The sequence below is a fragment of the Thamnophis sirtalis genome, unplaced genomic scaffold, assembly GCF_051295495.1.
Source record: "Thamnophis sirtalis isolate CommonGarterSnake01/CBP01778 unplaced genomic scaffold, rThaSir2_p1.2 scaffold_15, whole genome shotgun sequence".
Taxonomy (NCBI): domain Eukaryota; kingdom Metazoa; phylum Chordata; class Lepidosauria; order Squamata; family Natricidae; genus Thamnophis; species Thamnophis sirtalis.
The window spans coordinates 12,731,432-12,754,137 of NW_028261395.1; the positions used below are offsets into that span (position 1 = coordinate 12,731,432).

The following is a 22,706-nucleotide window of genomic DNA, read 5'->3' on the forward strand; positions in this document are numbered from 1 at the left end:
TTAGTCCAGAATGCAGATGCGCGAGCGAATGTGGGTGCACCCAGGTACACCCACGTCACACCTATCCTCCGCGAGCTGCACTTGCTACCCATTAGTCTCCGGATCCGCTTCAAGGTGCTGGTCGCTACCTATAAAGCCCTACATGGCATCGGACCTGGGTACCTGAGAGACCTCCTCCTGCCGATTACCTCCCATAGACCAATTAGATCTCACAGGTTAGGTCTCCTCCGGATTCCATCCGCCAGCCAATGTCGGCTGGCGACTCCCCGGGGGAGAGCCTTCTCTGTTGCAGCTCCAGCCCTCGGCAATGACCGCCCCGTGGAGATCCGGACCCTTACTACCCTCCCGGCCTTCCGCAAAGCCACCAAGTCCTGGCTGCTCCAGCAGGCTGGGGGGCTTGTGAAACATCCAGCCCCACGGAAACTGTGAATGTTGCTGGGTTTTTTTAAAGTGTTGTCTTTGTCTAGTTATTTCCCCTTCCATTGTCTATTGTGAGCCGCCCGGAGTCCTTCGGGAGTGGGCGGCATACAAGACAAATAAATACAAATACAAATACAAATACAAATACAAACACAACTCTTAAGACTTGTTTTCCAGTTAAATATGGCAAGTCCATTCCCCAATCTCCCTCAATCTTCTCAAAAGGATCCATTTCATCAGTCATCCGTTCCGTCCACTTTGAGTCTTCGGGGTCCATGGCCTCTCCAGCCATCTCCAAGCAGCTTGCCTTCAAACCAGACTCCTCCTTCAAGGATGCCAGCAGCAAATTAAGTTCCAGTCCATCCATCCAATCCATCCGATTCAACAATTGTTGCTTGCTTCTAATTATCGCCTTTAACTTGATTTAAAACCATTGTTATTTTATCAAACTTTTAAAATGAAGTTTCAAATAAGGCTTCTAAGTTGAAAGACTTTATATTCTTTAAATCACATCAAATTAGCTTATTCTAAGATCCTATTCATTACCGTATTAATGACAACATAGAATAATTGATGACCAAAGGCAAATTTGTATCCATCACTTTTAGGTTTCATAAGAAAGATTAAAAAGGGTTAAAAATTATTTGAGTATCATTTTGAAGACAGTTTTTATCCACTTAGTTATCATACCATCCACCCCTCAGGTTTCTAATCCTATCGCAAAATTATTTCTGAGTCCTTTACTGAAATCCAGTTCTATCACCAGAGTTCCCACAATCTATTTAGGAAGAGTAATGATGTGTGAGAATGATTTTTGGGATGAGGGGAAGAGAGGCTGCCTAGGGAGGGATCAGATAAGAGGGGAGAATCCTGCAGCTGCATAATGGGAGAGAAAGAAATTCAGGATCCTCACTAACTTTTCAGACTGAGAAAAGAGCTGGTGGGAGATTTGTTTTTTCGGATCTGCAAAAAAAATTTAATTGTTGTATTACAATCAAGTAGAATTAGCACATTTAGAGAAGTTTTCCATCAGGATGACCAGGGAGAAAATTAGCCTGACAACTTTCTTCTTGATCAACCCATGCTTTCTGGGAAACCTGCTGTTTTCAAAGAGTTTATGGATCATCTTTTTTTTCTCTGTACATTTTATTTGCCATTTGCTCTAGAATGTTCCCTATAATTGACCAATTGTGTTGATTATATTTTCTTTATATTTTGTCACTAAATGATTTACAATTTTTTCTCAAACTTTTTCATTCGCTTATGAAGATAATGGCAGTATTTGTATCCTATTTAACCATATTTGGAGATTAGACAATTGTAGAAGAAAGATTCAATCTGGGATAAGAAAAAAGTTTTCTGCTTTTCAAATTCTTGGATGTTCCCATTCTAGTTTCATCCCTTTCTGGAGAAGAATGAATTTTGGAATATTTCTAATATTAAACTATACTTGGACCAAAATGGAGAGATAAGAGCAGATCTGTTCATTCTCAGCTTCTTGGTTCTCCCCAAAGAGGATCCCAGGAGAGAGGATCTGGCGTATTTTATAAGACAGAGATTTTCTATCAACCAAGATGCTCTTTCACGGCTAAAGTTGCTCAATAAGGTGAGATAAATTTTGGAGTCATTTCTCTGTTTTCCAAAGCCTGAGGTCCCATTTCAAGTGGGCAAAGCTGAGAGTCTCCAGTGTGGTTGGCATCCCATGCCAGTTGGTGTTATCTGATTGTAGTTCTTCAACAGACAGTGAGTAGAGGGGCTTTGCCATGTTTTATGGAAATCTTTCAAGATCTTACTGGTCAGAGGTTTCTTTCTTCATCACAGTTTTATTCTTTATTGAAAAATCTAATGGAATAGAAATTTCCTAAATCTTTTACAATAAATTTTATTCTCAGTTTTAATATATCATCATATGTAAATCTTTTTTCAATTCCATCTCTGCTGACTTTATTAAGTGGAAAAGTCCTTTATTGTAATGTTAAATGCCAAAAGCGAAAGGGAGGAACTAAATGAAGAATCTGCCAGTAGTTAGTTATACCTCCTGCATCTTCTTAGTAGTAGTCAGGTATTTTATATTTACTTACATGAAGACCAGAGCCGAGGTGGCGCAGTGGTTAGAGTGCAGTACTTCAGCTGACTGACTTCATCTGCAGTTCAGCGGTTCAAATCTCACCGGCTCAAGGTTGACTCAGCCTTCCATCCTTCCGAGGTGGGTAAAATGAGGACCCAGATTGTTGTTGGGGGCGATATGCTGACTCTGTAAACCGCTTAGAGAGGGCTGAAAGCCCTATGAAGCAGTATATAAGTCTAACTGCTATTGCTATTGCTATTGCTATTTGGCTAATGTCCGTGTCTATCTCTATTTTCCGTGAATGTTGACTACTAACACATTTTCTTTGGCATTCTTCATTTTTCTGCTCAGTCTCTGCCTCAGTCCAACTGTGCGGAAAATTGTCATCCTGGATTTGTCAAGAGGGCTCGAGAAGGAGAGCCAGTTTGCTGCTATGACTGCGTTCCTTGTCCGGAGGGGACCTTCTCCACTCAGGAAGGTGGGTCACACTGAGGAAAATGGGAGGTTTTGTGGAACTGGATCCATCCAGAACATTTTCATGACAGTGCAAGTTAAAAGACACAAGCTCACCTTTTTTTAATTTTTAACATGCACAATTTCTTATCTAAAAGAAAGTAAATCAAAAAGTCTTTGAAGGAGGGGCTGGGAGAAGATGGGAGGAGTGGTTGGGAGACTGGGCAAGCTTTACTAATAGCAGAGGAAGCATCTCTCCTGCTTTTTAGTCTGGATATGTGCTGCTAAGTTCACCTTTCTAGTAACATCCGAGTTCTTTGAAACTTGATGAATTAGGTCCACCTTCTGAAAGACCTGGCAATTCACTGTATATTGGATCCTCACCTTGAGGATCACTGAAAAGTTATCACTGTTCCATAATGTGGTGCTGTGGATAGTTATGGAGGCAACTCATTGCACAAATATTCCGCTAGTCATGTAGATCAATCAATCAATCAGAGTAGAGCTGGAAAGGACCTTGGAGGTCTTCTAGTGCTAACCCCTGCTCAAGCAGGAGACCTAATACCATTTCAGACAAATGACTATCCAGTCTCTTCTTAAAAAACATCCAATGTTGAGGCACCCACAACTTCTGGAGGCCAGCTGTTCCACTGGTTAATTGTTGTCACTGTTAGGGAATTTCTCCTGAATTCCATATAGCTTCCAGATGTTACAGGATACTGTAGGTATCCTCTAAGTCCAGTATATTAACTGCCATGTGGCAGGACTCTAAATATTTGTATAAAAAGATTATATGATTCATTATTAACCTGTAATAATGTAGCTTCCTATGAATTACATTACACATTACACCAGAAATAATTAACACCCATGGACTTTCCTCAACTTCATATACCTAGCTAGTTTAAAAAAATTACATCCTGCTCATGCTATTTTTAATGAAAAATAAAAGGAACAAAATATTAAAGAAAATTGATTTTTGGTTTCTCAGATGCAGAAAAATGCACCAAGTGTCCAGATGACAAATATCCAAATGAGGCCAGAGTCCAATGTATCCCCAAAGTTATTGCCTTCCTGTCTTTTGAAGAACATCTGGGCATCATCCTGGTCTCTTTTGCCCTGCTCTTGTTCCTAACTACAGTCCTTGTTTTAATCATCTTCATTAAATATGGAGAAACTCCCATTGTCAAAGCCAACAACCGGGACCTCTCCTACATCCTCCTGGTCTCCCTCCTGCTTTGCTTCTTGTCTCCTTCTCTCTTCATTGGTCAACCAAGGAAAGCCACCTGCCTTCTCCGACAAACGATTTTCAGCATCATCTTCTCAGTTGCTGTTTCTTCTCTCTTGGCCAAAACCATCACGGTGGTGCTGGCTTTCCTGGCCACAAAACCAGGAAATCGGGTGAAGAGATGGTTGGGGAAGAGTTTGGCCAACTCCATCATCCTTTCTTCTTCTGCAGTCCAAATTATCATCTGCTCCATCTGGCTGGGAGCTTCTCCCCCCTTCCCTGACTCTGACCTTCACTCCCAGCCTGGAGAGATCATCCTGCAATGCAACGAAGGGGCTGTTGTCATGTTCTACGTCACCCTCAGCTACATGGGCTTCCTGGCTGCCATCTGCTTCACGGTGGCTTTCCTGGCCAGGAATCTGCCTGGGGCCTTCAACGAAGCCAAGCTGATCACCTTCAGCATGCTGGTCTTCTGCAGCGTCTGGGTGACTTTTGTGCCCACCTACCTGAGCACCAAAGGGAAATACATGGTGGCTGTTCAGGTCTTCTCCATCCTGGCCTCCAGTGCTGGTCTGCTGGTCTGCATCTTCATCCCCAAGTGCTACATTATCCTTCTGAGGCCAGACCTGAACACAAAGGAGCAGCTTACAGCCAGAACAAATGTAAAAACATGAGATATAATACCATTATAATATTGGGAGAATTGTTAAAGTTTATTTTATTTGAAAGGAGACATTCTTTGCATTTAGACAGTATACAGGAGTCAAAGAAAATATTCATATATTTCAAAATAGGAAATTATTGAATTGTTCTAGCTCTCTTCTCTTTCAACTTAATAAACCTTGCTGAAAGTAATTCAGAGGAATTTGCTGTTCAGCAACAGATACTGAAAGTGAGATCTTTAAAAAATAATTCTGGCACTTGTTGCTACAGCTAAAAGTGTTTGTGTGTGAGAGAGAGGGGGGACGGAGGGAGGGGGAGAAGGAGAGGGAGAGGTCAGGAAAAGGGTTGAGGAGGAAGCTGTGGGGAAAAAAGTACCAGCCTGGTTGCCTGATCCTCTCCCTGAGAATGCCGGGATGATGTGAAATGCCATGTTTGACTGGCTCTCAGCTGGGGAGGGAAATCTTCATCCCTCTTATAGAATTCTTTCTTGGTTTCCTGATAAAACCTCATTTGCAGAAAGTGTTCAGCAGAAGAGCTGTTTGGGATTTGAGTTTGGAATTGTTTTTTTAATATGTATTTCACAGCAAAATGATAATAATAAATTCAATAAAAAATAAAATATGTAAAGAAATTTTCACTGTATATTTTTTCTTTGCTTAACCAGGGAAATAAAATAGTAGTTTTCAGGCCCTTTAATTTCCCACTCTACAATTTCGACCTAAAGCATTTTCTCTGCTCTTCTTCCAAGCTTGTCTTGTCTGTGAAGGGCTGGAGAAGATGTCCAGAGAAAGGGGATCTTGAGACTCTCCCCAGGAGGAGGTTGAAGGGATCCTGTCTAAAGGCAACCACATCATTGACCAGATCACAAACCTTCAATGCTGCATAAGATTCATCCAGGTCCAAGAAGGGGCTGAATAAGAGAGGAGGGACTTCAAAGTTTTTAGAAAGAGGCACCCATGGAAGCTCTTCTGCTCTCCAACCACAGATATTGCAGATCAATTGGGAATCAATGTTTAGGTTTCTGAATGGCTCCTAATCGGGAATAGAATCCCTCTGAAAATGCTATTTTAAAGAGATAAGAGAAGCTCTGATGAATCAGACCAAGATCAGTCTAAGATTCAGTGACCACACAGAGGCCTCTGGTTCTCCCACAAGCAGAAGAAGACAGAGACCTATGGCTTTGCTCAACGTGGAACAGGCATTTCCCCACAATTTCACTTTCCTCCATCCCACCACACAATATTGGACACGCAGCCTTCTCACACTCTAGGAATCCCCAATTCTGTTATCCAACATTCATCTGAGACAATATTTCCATGTTTCAAGCTCTCTCCCCCGCCCCTCTGCCCCCCATCAAAAAGTACTGGAGGACTGGAACTCAAGTGTCTCCTGATGATTGGCCCAAAGTCAGCCATTTGGCTTTTATTTTGAAGGTGGAATTAAAACTCCCGCGATTGGCAGAAAGTCCCTCAGCTGGCTTTGATCTCCACCCCAGCAGGCACCCCTTGTTCCCCCAACACAAAAGTCTCTTTCCGTGCACGCGCTTCCCTGCTCCCCCAGACAGACAGCTGTCACTCAAGCCCCTGTCCTGCTCCGCTTCCTCGCGCCCTGGTCGGGCAGTGCCACCCCCTGCTGGCAGTCTGCCTGAGCCCCCGGCCCTCCCGCCGCCTCGTCCCTGCAGAAGCCTCCTCGGGGGTGGCCGGGAGCCTTGCCAGGGAGCCGGTCGGAGTGCCGAGGGTGGGCGAGGGATCAGACAGGCTTCCTCCCAGGGGGGCTGCGGGGATGGCGGGCAGGGGCTCCCTGCGCCTCTTCCCTCCCAGGCCACATCGGGGCTCCGGCTCCACAGGCTCCTGCGCCCCCGCCCAGGAAAGAGGCTGGAGGATCTGTGGGGGTCGGGGGTGGCTTCCAGACCTGAGAGCCGGAGAAGCCCAGGGGGGTCTGAGCCCACGGGGGGGACACCAGGAGGCTACAGGGCGAGCCTCTCTCGGCACCTCCCCACCGCAGACTGTGCAAGGCAGGTGGGCGGTCGCTGCGGAGGGGGCGGCGTGGGAGGACCGGATCGGGCACCACTGGTTGCAGGGGGCGGGCGGGGAGAACCGGCGCCCGGCTCCACTCCCGGGGCAGGAGAGGCCAGGAGCAGCGGCTCCAAAGTTGGATGCCCTTGGAAGGGGGGCGGGGGAGGGTGGCAGGGAAGCAAACTTTGTGTGTGTGTGTGTGTGTGTGTGTGTGTGTGTGTGTGTGTGTGTGTGTGTGTGTGAATCTTCCCCCTTTTTAATCTGCATCCAGGTAAAGGGGTCTTTGTTTGTCCCTCTCACCCCCCCTTAGTCGCTTCCCTGCTCTTCCTCTGACCCAACACTTCAGGAGTTCAGGAGTAAGCTGTGGGAGCTGTAGTAAAGTAGCAGAAAGAACCCAGAAGGCATGTACAGAAAAATTAATAAGCACGGAAACCTTTGCCTTCCAACAATTGGCGACCCACGAAGGGACTCTTAGCTCACCCATCCACCGAGCCGGCCCCCAGGAATCGCTGCTCTCTTGCCGGCTGTGGATGTTTTCGTCTGCAGGACTTCCACGACCCAGCACATCTAAAAAGGGTAGTAAAAGGAGATCCGGAGTTTGAACTCTACAGCTGCCTGAAAGGAGATGAGTACCGCTCCAAATTTTTTTGCTTAGGGTAACACGGGGAGTAAAAGAGTGTGTGCATGTGCGTGTGTGTGTGTTAGAAGGCTCAGATCCACAAGTAGCGATCGGAATCCACCTCCCCTGCCTAACCCTCAGCCGCACCTCAGCCTGCTGCTAGTCCGAAAGGGCAGTGACCGGCAGGGGTGAGAAAGCAAAGGGGGGGGGTTCTTGTTGGGGTGTGGAAACTGATTTGCGAAAAGGGATATCAAAGCAGCCGAGCGGGCAACAAGTGGGGGGGGGGGATTGCTAAAAAGTAACGTTCCGAGTGGGGGAAAACAAATCCCAGGAAAATCGTAGATTGTACCTAAAGCCCAGAAAGGGTAGAGAAAGGAAAAGAGGAGGTGCGCATACCCGCTGATGACAGAACCCCTCCTGGGTAGTTGCACGGCCGGTCCTCCCGAGTCTTTCCCCAGGACTCGAAAACTGTTGGAAAGTCCCTGCGAGTAAGGGCGCAAAAGATCCCGTGTAGAGGGGCGCGAAGGTTCCCGCAGTGAGGAACGTGAAAAGGCTCGAAATGTCCCTCCATAGGGCGCGAAAGAGTTCCCTCCGTAGGGCAAGAAAAAGTCCCTTTAAAAGGGAGGGGTGAGAAAAGGTCCCCTAAGGACGCGAATTTTGAAGCGGGGAATACGAAGCGGCAAGCCCGGCTAGGATGAAGTGAGCGCCACATCTGAGCGGGATCATGGGAAATGGTAGCTCAAGGGCAGCCAGGGAAACCCCCCCTAAGGGAGCTGTTGGGGGGCCTGGGACAAAAAGCAGATGCCCGTCCTCGCCTGAATGAAAAAAAAAGGAAAGCAAAGAAGATATGTAGAGAATGGGCTTTACTCAAGGACGAAACTGGGAGACCAATTTGGCCAAAGAGCTGTTCATTTAACTTTAAAATCCTGAAATCCCTTAGACCTAGAATTAAATCTAGCCACTTACCCTACTGGTACTGCTGGGCCGAGCTAGCTAGACTTAAAGACCCCCCCCCCCCTAGAGAAACCTCTGGAGAAAACGGATAAACAGATCCCATAGATTAGGCCTCCTCCGAGTTCCATCTGCCGGTCAATGTCGACTGGCAACCACGCGGAGGAGAGCCTTCTCGGTGGCAGCTCCGACCCTATGGAACGATCTCCCCGTGGAGATTCGTACCCTCACCACCCTCCAGACCTTCCGCATAGCCCTTAAAACCTGGCTATCCCGTCAGGCCTGGGGTTAAAGACCGTAACCCACCCGAATTGTATGAATGTTGTGCTTTTAATGATGTACTGTCTTATGTGTTAATCTGTTTGTTTTCCCCTCCTTTTGAATTGTAAGCCGCCCTGAGTCCCCCCAGGGAAAAGGGCGGCATATAAATAAACTACTCCATACTCCATAAACACCCTGAGAAGGAAGAAACAGGAGTACATTTCATGGCTCCCCTCTTAAGTAAACCAGTACCAGGAAGGAATAGGGGACAGTTAGAGTATGTACTGACACATACCCCATTGTTGGCCTCAGACCTAGTAATCTGGAAGAGGGACACCCCCACATTCAGGGCCGATCCTCAAACAGTGATACAGACCATAAGGTCCATAGTGGAAAGTCATAACCCCTCATGGGGAGACATGACCCAGTTGCTGCCCGTTCTTTTAACGAAAGACGAGCTCCTCAAACTATTTGAAACAACTGAGCTAATTGCCAAACGACCCGTCATAGCTGCCCCGGGGCAAGTAGCCCGGCCAAGGGTTGCTTGGCCCCTACACTGCCCCGATTGGGATTATAACGATGCAAATCACTGGGATGAATACAGTAGGGCAAAGAAAAACCCAATAGAGGCCCTAGAGGAAATAGGGACGGAGCCCCTCAACTGGGCTGAATTTCAAAGGGTCCCACAGAGAGAAGTGGAAAATCTGGATGCCTTCTGAGTACGCTTGTCGGAAGCGGCCGCCACATATGCCCGCCCAGACCTCCACTGTCAGAAAGATCAAAGAATATTGGCCTCAGCGTTTGTCAATCAATCAGCCGATGACATCCATGAGCATTTTCACTAGTGGGAGTGCCAGGGCTAGCAGTGCGAATTCCAGAAGTTTGAATAGCCTGGCATGTACCCCAGCAAAAGGTTTAAATTCGACTTCCCAGGCACTGGATGCCTTGAACAGAGAGCTGCGACAAGTTACAGAGGCCACCTTGGAGAATCGCGCAGCAATAGACTTCCTATTGTTGAAACATAACCATGGATGCGCGGAATTCAGAGGGCTGTGCTGCTTCAATCTAGATCAAAGCTCTGAAATTGTAGAGAAGGGCATCCACCACTTAAAAGAATTGGCTCAGAATATAGGCCATGACCCACCCTGGTCATGGATTTATTCCTGGCTACCAGACTTCCATTGGCTAAAAGTGCTCCTGGCAGGAATCGTCGCAGCCTGTGTCATAGGAGCCCTCATGCCTTGTCTCTGCCATTGCATTCCCCCTTGTCTAGCCTGCTTGAGGATCTGCCAACTCTCTCAAGCCCCACAAAGGACAACAAAGCATCGCCAAGCAGCCCTCAGGATGATCCAGATAGACCAGGACTTTCAAGGATACCCAGACGAGGCACCCAACGATACCGAGGGGCGAAAATAATTGACATCAATTATTTTGCCCCAGTTCAGAATGAGGGATTGTAGTAAGGTAGCAGAAATAACCCAGAAGGCATGTACAGAAACAAATTAATAAACACGCAGCCAGGAGCCACAGCCAGAGAAAGCCCCACCCGTAGCCAGGAAAAGGTTACACTCAGTCACAAAAGGAACATGAGAGAATAGGATTAGGAAGTTGGGGGGAAAACCCCAAGTCTAGCAATGACCAGTCGGAATAACACAAAGACAAAATCCAATCCCAAGATAACACAAACGTCATGACTATTTACATAGAGCAGACACCTTGGTATAAGCGCCCAAACAGGAAAACACCCTCCTCCGCGTGTCTTAGGACAGGATTAGCCCAAGGACGAGACACCGGATGGACGAAATCCGAAGACAAGAGAATCAAGATCAGAACAATCATCCGGAATAAAAGAACTTTATAAAATCCGAATTTACACAAGAGCCTGAAGCAAGAAAATCTGTATAAAAGGGGAAACCAAACTGCATATGGTCTGCTGCAGACCCGGGAACGACAGAGCTGTGTCTCACCCTTCCTATTCGTTCTTTCTTCAATAAAAACTCATAACTTCCAGGCAGCTGTCTTCACGAAACTTTCTTTTAGCCTCGGTGGTGACTCCCAGCTGGGAACAGACCGGAAACCTTTGCCTTCCAACATCTAGCTTAGTGGAGCTTCCATATGAAGAGGCAGTCTACAACAAAAGAGCCAAAAGATGAGAAATAGGCAGCTTTGGTGATCTGTTGGTCGTTTCCCAGAGGCCTTGGCCTGGTGTTGATTTGTGTAGGAAAGGTGGAGAAGGTGAGCTTGGATCCCAGGTCATCTCCTTGGGATTCCACTGGCTTGATGATGTCATCCTTCCAGCTCAACTGTCTGTTAACTGTCAATCATCTGAGTGAAGATGGCTTTCAGGAGGCCAGTAGTCTTCAGAAGGGCTCCTGGGCTCTTCCCAATTTTGTAGCCATCTTCTCAGAGGGTGGGAAATTTCACGGGTGGGAACAGCCGTTTCTTATCTTCTTAGGAAAGAAAAACTGTCCCCAATTTTTTTTCAGGGCAGTTTTCTCTTTAATTCCTAATTGGCACGAAGAGCCTGGTTTAATTACTTTCCATATGATTAGATCACATAGCATCTTTATTTATTTGTTTGTTTGTCAAACATGTACAAGATGACAAGTATAGGTATGAAGATAAACAAGGGAACAACGGAAATAAATACAGATAAATGGGGTCAGTAAGACAGGGAAGGTAGGTGTGCTGGTGTGCTTATTATGCACGCCCCCTTTACAGACCTCTTAGGAATGGGGCGAGGTCCATAGTAGACCTCTGAATTAAGAAAACCTTCTTAAAATTAGATCAACTCAACATATCTAGTCATGTAAAACCAAAACCAGGTTAAAAGCGAGGAGCTCAAGCCAAGAGTATTATTTTCCCACTCTGGTTTCTTGAGTCAGGGAGATTCTGGAAAACAGGCTTCAGTTGTTCCCTTTACTTACATCCCTTTTTCTCTCTTCTAGGGCATTTCTCAGCTGCTTCTCCTGTTTCGGAGGGAGAAGGGAGAAGGTGAGGGGCCCAGCAGCTGATGCTCCCAGTTCTCCAGCCTGCCGACTGGAGGACGTCACCAAGGCTCCCAAGAGGACATCTGTGACTTTTACTGTGGATGTGGAGCTGCAGAAAAAAGAGCGATGTGGTGAGTTGACGTTTTGGATTGGGCTGGAACATTGAGAGGAAAAGGGAAGGATTTCCTTTAGTCATGGACGCCTAGATGTAGGGATATGCAGAACACAGACCTGCATCTTTGCAGATTCCAGGTGGCACAGAGGGAGGGGTCAGTGGCCAGGCTGTTCCTGACCCACTAATCATCCCTCCTTCTGCAGCTTCTGCCTCTATGTTGACTCCCCACAATCGGCTCTTTTCCTTCCAATTGGCTCTTCTCCTTCCAATTGGCTCTTCTCCTTTCCATTGGCTCTTCTCCTTTCCATTGGCTCTTCTCCTTTCCATTGGCTCTTCTCCTTTCCATTGGCTCTTCGGCGAACCTTGAAGATGGTTTGGTGGCACTTATTCACATCTTGGTGAGTGGGCAGGGAGAATATAGAGCAAGGTTTTCCTGGGGCCTCAGTGAGAAGATGCCTCATGGCCAGGAGACTCCACCAGCTCTGTCAACCAGAGAAATCTTTCATCTGGGGGAGAGCTTAAACGCTGCTGAGCACCTGCATCTCCTTACCCAGATTTCCCCAAAAACGACAGGATTCGAAAGAAGAAGATCCTCTTCACCAAAAGGGAGATCAAAAGTGAAGAGAACGTACTCCATCAAGCTGCCTGTCGTAAAAGGGACCGACAGAGGAGCCAGAAACTATGGGAAGAGGTCCAGGAGAGGATGAAGAAGACAGACCAACCAGTAGGTACCCCTTGGAATTAGAGGGCCCCATAGCTAAGCTTTTCTCCCTGGTGTGAATCCCAGTTTCAATGGGGTGCAAAATATTCCCTGGGATGGAGAAAGAATCAAAAGGGTTTCCCCCTCCCTTTCTGAAAGGGAGAACACGGGGGACCCTGGGGGAAAGACACCCCACAGCCTCCCAAACTTAGAACCTGACTCTTTTCCGTTGCAGCAGGAACGCAGCAGCATCCAAGGCCTCTCTTCCATCGCCACTCTGTTTAGGCAGAAGCAGAGTGGGCAAATGGCAAACAAACAGATCCCATCTCTGAAGCTCTTTCCACCCTTCCTGCATCTCCTGTTCAGGGTTTCTCCCTCTGGGAAGCCAGGTGAAGCTCTCCCTGCAGCTCCCACCAAGTCCTCACATTCAGATGGTTTCTCCCTTCTGCAGCCTTTCCTGGGAAAGAAGAGAAGGACTCAATGTGAAGATCTTTCCACATTCCATGCATTGTTCTGCTTTCTTCCTGAGGGGATCCTTTGATGGGAAGGGAGGGATCTCCTCTTCCTGAGACTCTTTCCAGCCTTTGATCATTGAAATGGCTTCTCCTCTTGGTTCTTTGGCTGCTTTTCCTCCTTTGGGGTCCTCATTTAGTTGGAGGGGACTCTCCTCCCAGGTCAAGTACAGTTCCTTGCGAAGACGTCAGATTTGGCTCTGAATAATTCTCATCAACTTCTAGACTGAAATAAAGAAAATCCCATTAAAATACAAGAAGGAGAGATCTGTCTATCTACTTTGTGTGTCTTCTTTTACCAGCAATAATGTATTTCTTCTCTTTCAATTTGTTGAAATTTGAGTTGTTTTCATTTTGACTCTGTCCCAGACAATTTAAGATATCCTTGCTAGGCCATTTGTGCATTTCACAACAGACACAGGTTGGTTTTTGTTTCTAAGTGGGTCCCGCTTCCATTAGGCTTAGAAAAGGAGAGAGGTCAGGAAAGATTGGATTCAAGAGAAAAAAGCGGGTGGTAAACTCCATCTAAGGCTAAATACCAGCATGAGACCGATAGTTGACAAGTACCGTAAGGGAAAGTTGAAAAGGACTTTGAAGAGAGAGTTCAAGAAGGTGTGAAACCGTTAAGAGGTAAACGGGTTGGGTCCATGCAGTCCGCCTGGAGGATTCAACCCGGCGGCTGAGGTCAGCCGTGCCGTGCCAGCGGATCCCCTCCCTCCCGCTGCCCCCTCGCGGAGAGGTGGGTTCCGGGAGGGGACTGCCGCCTGGATGGCTCCGGCCCCCGTCGGGCGCATTTCCGCCAGAGCGGTGCGCCGCGACTGGCTCCGGGTCAGCTGGGAAGGCCTTGGACGGGCAGATGGCCCGCTGCCCTCGCTGGGTGGTGGGTGTTACAGCCTGCCGGCAGCAACTCTCGCCACATCCCGGGGCCGAGGGAGAAGACCACCGCCATACCTGCCTATACCTACACCGCCATACCTGCCTAATTGCTATACCTGCCTCCGCCACTGGCTCCCGGCCACCAATCCCACCGCTGTGGATAATTATGGGGGAACTCATTACACAAATAGTCTGCTAGTCAAGTAGATCAATCAATCAGAATAGAGCTGGAAGGAACCTTAGAGGTCTTTTAGTCCTACCCCCTGCTTAAGCAGGAGGCCCTATACCAGTGATGTTGAACCTTTTTTTGCCCCTGTGCCAAAAGGGGGAGGAGCGCAAGGGCGTCCAGGAAACCGAGTGAAGAGATGGTTGGGGAAGCGTTTGGCCAACTCCATCATCCTTTCTTCTTCTGTTGTCCAACTTGTCATCTGCTCTATCCAGGGATGTGAAAGCAGGGGAGGCGGGGCCTCACCAGTGTCATGAGGAAAAGAAAAGAAAAATTAAAAGGAAAAAGGCTAAGGTAGTTGCTGCCAGAATGATTCTGCTTAGTGCTAACTGCAGGGGGAGGCGAGAGAACTACGGGCCTCCTTTGCATAAGGAATTTTTTGCCTTTTAACCCTTGCTCAGAGTTAAAATTCCTTATGCAAAGGAGGCACGTGGTTCTCTGCCTCCTGGTCTGGGAGCAGCAGGTCTTGCCTAAGTTGCCTTTTTCTTTTTACATTTTCATCATGGCGGACAAGAGGAGAGTTGAAATGATCCTCTGACACAGCTGGAAAAGGTGGGTCCAAGGGAGGGGGCAGGAGGGAGGAATTCAAAATTCCAATCATCCATCCCCTATAATATGCAGCTATAAAGTGATATTTGATGTTTGACTGAGTATATAAGTGTAGTAATATGGGACATCATTTTGAAATGGTCAGTTTCCTATAGAAAATTATAGTTATTCTTGAACACTTCCCAAAATTCACTGCAACATGTATGTATTATTTGGTTCACCAGTTGAAACAGAAATAGTTCCCTGAAGAATATTTAAAGTGGTAAAAAGAAGCTGACGTCTTCAAATGAGGAGCCCGGACAAGGTTGGAGCGAGAGTTGCGGAGGCGAAAGGCGAAGAAGGGTGGGGGTGGGGTGCCAAGAGCCCCCTCCCCTTTTTGCACTCCGCAAGCCAGGCCCGCAGCGGCAAGAGGTTCAGCTCCGCTTCTATCACCCCCCCTCTGCTCCAGAGAAGCCGGCCGCGGGTGAGTCTCCGCAGCCCTGGTTCCATCTCCAAGCATCCCCGGGAGGAAACGGTACAGCCCCGCTTCCCTCCTTGGACTTTCCGGGAGCAGAGGACCCGCATTCCGCTCCCCCTTCCAAGCCCCAAGTGTCTAGCCTTTTGCCTCCGCGGCTCTTGCTCCAGCCTTGTCCGGGCTCCTCCTCGGTGGGCCTGCTGGAGCTCTGGGAAAAAGCAACGGGAGCCGAGGCTAGCCACTCGGGGCTTGGAAGGGGGAATGGAATATGGGTCCTCCGCTCCCGGAAAGTCTGGGGAGGGAAGCGGGGCTGGCCCATTTCCTTCTGGGGCTGCAGAGACTTGCCCGCGGCTGGCTTCTCTGGAGTGGGGGGGGGGTGATAGAAGCGGAGCTGAGCCTCTTGCCGCTGCAGGCCTGGCTTGCTGAGTGCAAAAAGGGGAGAGGGCCTCTTGGAACATCCCATCCCTCTTCGCCTTTTGCCTCTGCAGCTGTCACTCCAGCTTGGGCAGGAACCACCACTCTTCTGCTGCGGGCGGGACGTACTCCTGGTGGCCTGCGGTTCCGGCACCTGCAAGGTGGAAGTATTTGCCCTGCGGGGCAGGCAAAAGCCGAAAGAAAGCGCCCCACCGCTTCTGTCTGACATAGAGGCGCCCCGTGCCCCACAGCTGGGTCAGACATAGCTGTGGGGCGTGGAACACCTCTATTTCGGACATAGCTGCTGGGGGGGGGGGGGCAAAAGCCGCTTTCTTTCTTTTTGCCTCACCAGCCATAAGCTTCACCGCACGTCACTGGCTCTATCTGGCTGGGAGTTTCTTCCCCCTTCCCTGATTCTGACCTCCAGTCCCAGCCTGGAGAGATCATCCTGCAATGCAATGAAGGGGCTGTTGTCATGTTCTACGTCACCCTCAGCTACATGGGCTTCCTGGCTGCCATCTGCTTCACGGTGGCTTTCCTGGCCAGGAATCTGCCTGGGGCCTTCAACGAAGCCAAGCTGATCACCTTCAGCATGTTGGTCTTCTGCAGTGTCTGGGTGACTTTTGTGCCCACCTACCTGAGCACCAAAGGGAAATACATGGTGGCTGTGCAGGTCTTCTCCATCCTGGCCTCCAGTGCTGGTCTGCTGGACTGCATCTTCATCCCCAAGTGCTACATTATCCTTCTGAGGCCAGACCTGAACAGAAAGGAGCAGCTTACGGACAGAATAAATGTAAAAGCGTGAGACATAAGGCCATGATACTGAAAGAATTGTAAAATTTCCTATTATTTGAAAGAAGACATTAATTATTTCCACTTAGCTAGTATGCAGGAGTCAAAGAAAATTATATCAACATGTTGGGAAATGGGAAATGGTTGAATGAGTGTAATTTTTGTAACTCCCTTTTCAGCTCAATAAATCTTGAAAGTCATTCAGAGGCATGTTCCTTTCCCACTTATTTTGCTTGTCAGAAGGTCAGAAATGGTGATCACATGACCCAGGGACTCTGCAACCATCATAAATACATGCCAGTTGCCCAGGATCTAAATTTGGATCATGTGACCATGGGGATGCTGCAGTCGTCATAAGAGAGAAAAATGGTCATAAATCGCTTTTCTCAGTGCCATTATAACTCTTAAGGGTCAATAGAGAAATAGTTGTAAGTTAAAGACTTCTTTTACCATTGCTAGGAGTTGGTCCTGGATGATTTGGGCCCAGGGCTGCTTTGGGGGCCATAAACTCCTGAGCTGCCTCTGAGCTCCCACCTAGGGATGGCCATCTGAAGTCCCCCAGCACCATAAGCTCAGGGGACTCCACCACCCACCCAGCCCCAGAGATCAGGCAGGGAGTCTGGTGCAAGAACAGCAGCCCTCACTGAAGAAACAGCCTCTCTCATCTGGCTGTCTGTGGGGCAAGAGCCCTGCATGCCCCCCAAGCATCCCCACCTCCCCTTCCCTCTCCTCCCCTGGACTCTCAGCTGGTGCCAAACCCAGAAACCGCCCAGGCAGAGCTCCATGAGCAGAATCTCCCCCTCAGTGATGCAGTCAGAGCAGCCGTTTCCTCCACCGTGAAGTCCCGGATGAAGGGAGCTTTATTGCAGACTGGCATGGCATTCACCAACGGTCCAGGGCCTTCAGAACTTCCCATCCAGGACTTGGGTTTGAGTCTGAGAGGCTGGTTCGGAGCCACAGAAACGAGATCCCTGTGACTCGGTCCCCATGAGTGACCCATTTCTCAACTCTCTCTGTATTTTCCTCTCTCCCCATCACTATTGGGATCCTCTGACCTGCTCTGACCCCTTTGGGGCCCTCCCCCCTTCCCAGTTCATGGCCATGCGGGTCCCGGTCTGTGGCTCTCAGTTCCATCACTCAGTCGGGGCCGGGGGGGAATGTAAGGGGAGGAAGTCCTGTGGTTCTTCCATGTTATCCTCAGCACCAGAAGGAGCTCCCATCCTCCCATCTCTCCCACCCCAGAAGGGGTCTCTCCCACTGGGCAGCATGTATACACACACACACACAAACACATATCAACACATCTGTCTCTGTCTGTGACCCAGTGAGAGTTTTGTATTCTGGGGGATGGTTCAGAGCTCTGAGGCCATGAGATGTGCCTGAATTGCACGTGGGGTTCAGCCTGATCCCTGCAGGAAGAAACAGGCCCTCCTTGAGTTTGGAGTCTGCTGGTATCCAGAAAATCTTTTCCTGAATTAAAAGGAAATTTAAAAAGTGATACATTGTTTAGCACATTGTGTGAACCGATTCCAGGTTTGGCATTCAGGCAATAGAGCTGGGATAATGGGAGAGAGAGAGACAGAAACGAACCTTTGTGGATGGAGGGAGTCAGAGATTTCCCACAATGTCTGGACAAAGCTTGATAGAGACTTCCAGAGATCTGTCCGTGTGTCTTCAGAGGATCAACTGGGGACTTTGAGGCTCTTTCTCCTGCTTGGAGCCTCACAGATGTTTTTGGATGCTGGTTTCCAGAATTCCCAGTGAGGCCAGGCCTCAGGATACTGGGGTTGCTCACCACAGCAGAAAAGCTGGGTCTTTACGGAGCCAAATTTAAAAGGGGAATGTGGTTATTACCCTCACTGGGTTGGCTTCCTCTCTCTCTCCTGCCAAGCGTTGGGGGAAACAATGGATGCTGCTGCTTTCAAGAGTCTTTTTCCAAGTCCTGTTTATGTCCTGCCTGAACAGCCACCAGCAGCCTTCCCATGTGCACCTTCCAAGTGCGTGGACTCCAGCTCCCATAATCCTCAGCCACAACTATGCAGTCAGGTTAGGTTTTAATTGCAATATGTATCTCAAGACTCACTCTTTATAAAGCTGAATCCTTTTTGCTGCAGAGTTTATTTTAATCTGTTTTTAGTTTCTGTTTTCTCTTCTTGTTCTCTCACAGACTTTAATTTTTCTTTCATTTTTTTAAAAATATACCTTTTAAACGTTCCTTCATTTTCTCTGTCTCTTCTCTCCTTCTGATTCTGGGGTTCATCTGAGCGGGATTTCCTAAAAGGTGTGTGTTTGTGTGTGTGTCAAATAAAGGGCAAAATTCAGAGCTTTGGAGGGGATGAGAAAGAGGCAAAACCTCCCAGAATTGCGGAGGGAGGGGGGCTTAAGCCCCCTCCCCAGGAAAGGCTACAATGAAGAGGGTCTCTTAAGCTGGGGGATCTGGAGGGGCCACAGGGGATCCTCATCTTCCTCAGAGTCATGGAGGGTCCCCTCCTGGTTGAGGCCTTTTTCTCCAGGACAACCCCTGATCCCCCTTGGAAGACCCAGCCCTGCATGGCTTCTCCCCCACAAGAGCCTCTCCTGGAAAGCCCAAGTGAGGCTGGAGAAACCCCAGGGGCTGCATCCCCCCAACATTCAACCCTCGGACCCATAAACCAGATTAGTCTCTTCCCAGGAATGCCTCAGATCCCCTCCTCCTTTCTGGCCATCCTGGGACTTTTGTGTGATGCCCTTGAACATTAGCTTTCAAAATAAAGTAAAAAAAAAATTCTTTCAACTCAGCAGGCAGCTACTTCAGATCTGTGACATACTCTGGTATTAACCGGCCTCTGGGATTTTTCTCTTTAACCACAATGCCAACAAATGTCACATTTCTTTTTTTACTTCAGCCACAAGTGCTGTGTATTCCCTCTGGGGCCAGTTTCAAGCATGGAGACCCCAAACCTCTCAATTCTAGATGACCAATTTAATTCAATCTCTGACCCTGTTATTACGAATCACATGGGGATTATTTCCCTTCCATTTCCCTCCAGAGAATTTCCCAACAACCTTTGAGTCCAAGAACTGGTTGAATTCTCCAGGGATCCCTCCTGAGAGGGAGAATTATGATAAAAGTTTCAGCTCTGCTCTTTGGCCGAATCCTCCAGGGGAGACTTTGGGCAGAGAAATAGGGAGTTTTGGGACAAGCAAGGTCTGTGTCTCTCTCTTTTCTAGGTGAAGTGAGTGTTTCTCTGTGTTTGAATCAGGAAAGCAACTGGATCATATTCCACCTTGTGAGTCTTCTTTGAATTCTTCTCATTCTTCTTTAGAAACAGGAAGGGGATTGATTGATTCACCCCATGAATGATGGACCTCCTGCTTCTGCTTCTGCTGCTGCTTTTCTCCCATCCAGTCTCTGGGAAGGTGACAATGAAATGCCCGCAGAGTTTGGAGCACCAGGATGGAAAACAACCACAGAGCTTTTACAGTCCAGGAGACCATCTCATTGGTATAGTCTCCACTGGAAGGGAAATATTGCATACAAAGTTGCTTTTCAACGTGGCTCCTTCTGTTCAATTTATTTTCCATGATCTGTAAGTCATTCAGGGTGATAGAGTTGCACTCCCTCCATTCTAGCACTCTCCTTCTTTTCTGGTTTTTTTTTTTTCATTTATTCCTATATTGGGGAATATGTCTAATTTCCTGAATGATTTTGATTTCCATGTCTTCTCTCTTTTGTCTGATTTTGTGAAAGAGACACAAAAAGGGGTCTGAAAAAAGCTGAAAGGGCTGCAGATTATTTTCGTCTCTCAGTGCAATCCTTAATCACTTGAATAATTAATTTTATTTAAAGTAGTGGTGAAATCAGTTGTTGTTGCCGTACTTCAGCCAATTTCCATATTTGTGTAACTGATCATTGCTTTTGGATCAATGTTGGCTTAAGGCTCAGTAGGCTTCTGGAGGATTATATATTAAAAACAGTATTTGAAGAGCCAAGGTGGCGCAGTGGTTAAAAGCAGCACTGCAGGCTACTGCTAGATCAGCAGGTCAGCGGTTCAAATCTCACCGGCTCAGGGTTGACTCAGCCTTCCATCCTTCCGAGGTGGGTAAAATGAGGACCCAGATTGTTGGGGGCAATATGCTGACTCTCTGTAAACCGCTTAGAGAGGCCTGAAAGGCCTATGAAGCGGTATATAAGTCTACTGCTATTGCTATTGTTGTTGCTGTTGATTATAATAATTTTTTTTTTACAGTAGGGACATTTATGGTTGCTTACGGTACATTTTCAACATTCAAGTGGTCAACAAGAATTCCCAGCTCCTGCACAATCTCACACTGGGCTACAACATCCATGCCAACTATTGGAGCACTTTCCGCACTTCAGATGCCTTGCTGGACATTCTCTCCACTGGAGAAGCCAATGTCCCCAACTACGGCTGTGGAAGGAAGGAGAACCTTCTGGCTCTTCTTGATGGAGCTGTAATGGAAATCTCCATCCAGATGTCACCTTTAGGAGGCACCTACAAAGTCCCACAGGTTTGTGTGTGTTTTTCTACATCTGGTAAAGTGAGGGGTGGGTGGTGGTGGGTGAGCAATAGATGCAATCATGTCTTCTCCATAGAATTCAAGAGCTGCTTTTCTCCATATTAGCAAAAATGTCAATATTTTACCCCTTTAGGTTCATGTTGAGATTAATCATAAAAGGCCTGAAATGCAAGCAATTCATTCCCTGGAGAAGACATTCTACCAACTATTTAACTGATCAAAAAATATCCCTGGTTGTTGGGGTCTCTATTGGCATCTTCATTTTCACATATAAAAAATGTCTACCCTATCCAGTCGGATTGAAGTTGGCAGTAGCAGCATTTTATCTATCTAAAAAAGGGAATAAAAAGGACTCTAGAAATTATAGGCCAAATGGAATAGCAGATATTGTGGCTAAAATTAATGCCATGATCCTCTTAGTTAAACTTGAGAAAAATTCATTCCTTGCAGTAGAACAAGAATGTTTTAGGTAGAGTTAAAACCTGTCGTGACCCGTCAAAAGCGCGGACGGCAAAAGCGCGATCGACAAAATCGCGCCTTTGACGTCATCACAGCGCGACGAAAAAGATCGAAAAATTCAAATAAAAATTAATAAAAATTAAATTAAAGCAAGCCGATTCACATAAAGGTAAGGGTTAGGGTTAGGGTTAGGGTTAGGGTAAGGGTAAGGGTTAGGGTTAGCTTTAGAGCGTTAGCGTTAGCGTTAGGGTTAGGATAAGGGTTAGCGTTACGTTTTTCGTTACTTTAACGGTTAGGTTTAGGGTTAGGTTTAGGGTTAGGTTAAGAGTTAGGGTTAGGATTAGGTTTAGGGTTAGGTTTGGGGGGGTTAGGGGAAGGTTTTAGCTTTATTTTTACATTTTTTCGATCTTTTTCGTCGCGCTGTGATGACGTCACAGCGCGCTTTTGTCGAGCGCGATTTTGTCCTACGCGCTTTTGTGGTGGAACCAAAACCTGTAGATATTTTTATAATAAATAATGTTAATAATCTAACATTGGCAACAAATTTGTCTTGAAATATCTAATCTATATCAGTGAGGTAAAACAAGGTTTGCTGGCTTTCTAGATGTTAGTGCATTTGTCATAATTAACAGAGAAATATTATGTAGGAAATTGATTGCCCTCAAAATGGAGCTCAGCCTGTTGGCCCTGATCCAGGCTCTTTCTCCAGTTCCTTGTTTAAGAGGGAGGTTTGGGCTCAATGGACCAATGAGAAGAAGGATTGATACTTACCAAGGAGGAAGGGAAGGATACATATTTGAACCCTTGTTAATCAGTCTAGATATTGACAACTTACTTCAACGAATGAAGGATCCAAAAGCAGATATATAAATGTTATTTCATTCTTTGACAAAAATTACTAAATTAGTGCACATAGTATACAGTACTTGGATTTTAGAAAGGTTTTGACAAAGTAAACCACCATCTACCTCTTGGTAAGCTAAAAATATGTGGGATAGGCAGCATCACCCCTAGATGGACTCAGCCTGTGGTCCTCAATGGAACTACGTGGAGGGAAACGAGCAGTGACGGACCTCAAGGTTCCACTTTAGGTCCAGTACTCTTCAACATCTTCATCAATGATTGGATGAGGGATAGATGGGGAACTCATCAAATTTACAGATGACACTAAACTGGCAGGAATAGTCAACACCCTAGAAGATAGGCTGAAGATCCAGATGGATCTAGATAGATTTGAACACTGGGAGTATTTAACAAAATGAAATTCAATGTAGAGAAAAGTAAAGTCTTACACTTAGGCTAGAAAAACCAAATGTACAGGTACAGATTAGGTGAAACCTGGCTCAATAGGAGGAACTGTGAGAGGGATCTTGGAATCTTAGAGGACAATCTCTCAAATGTGAGCCAACAATGTGTGGCA

The 22,706-nt window shown here is 47.1% G+C and overlaps 1 long non-coding RNA gene across 2 annotated transcripts; it reads left to right on the forward strand.

The window, feature by feature from the left end:
* Nucleotides 1-11,630: 11,630 nt before the first annotated feature.
* LOC148042475 (uncharacterized) lies at nucleotides 11,631-13,246 on the forward strand. 2 transcript variants are annotated; one of them, XR_015695122.1, is made up of 3 exons: nucleotides 11,631-11,799; nucleotides 12,338-12,507; nucleotides 12,719-13,246. It is a non-coding gene; the product is annotated as an uncharacterized LOC148042475 (long non-coding RNA). The 2 variants fall into 2 exon arrangements; XR_015695123.1 differs by having other exon boundaries at nucleotides 12,357-12,507.
* The last annotated feature ends 9,460 nt before the right edge of the window (nucleotides 13,247-22,706 follow it).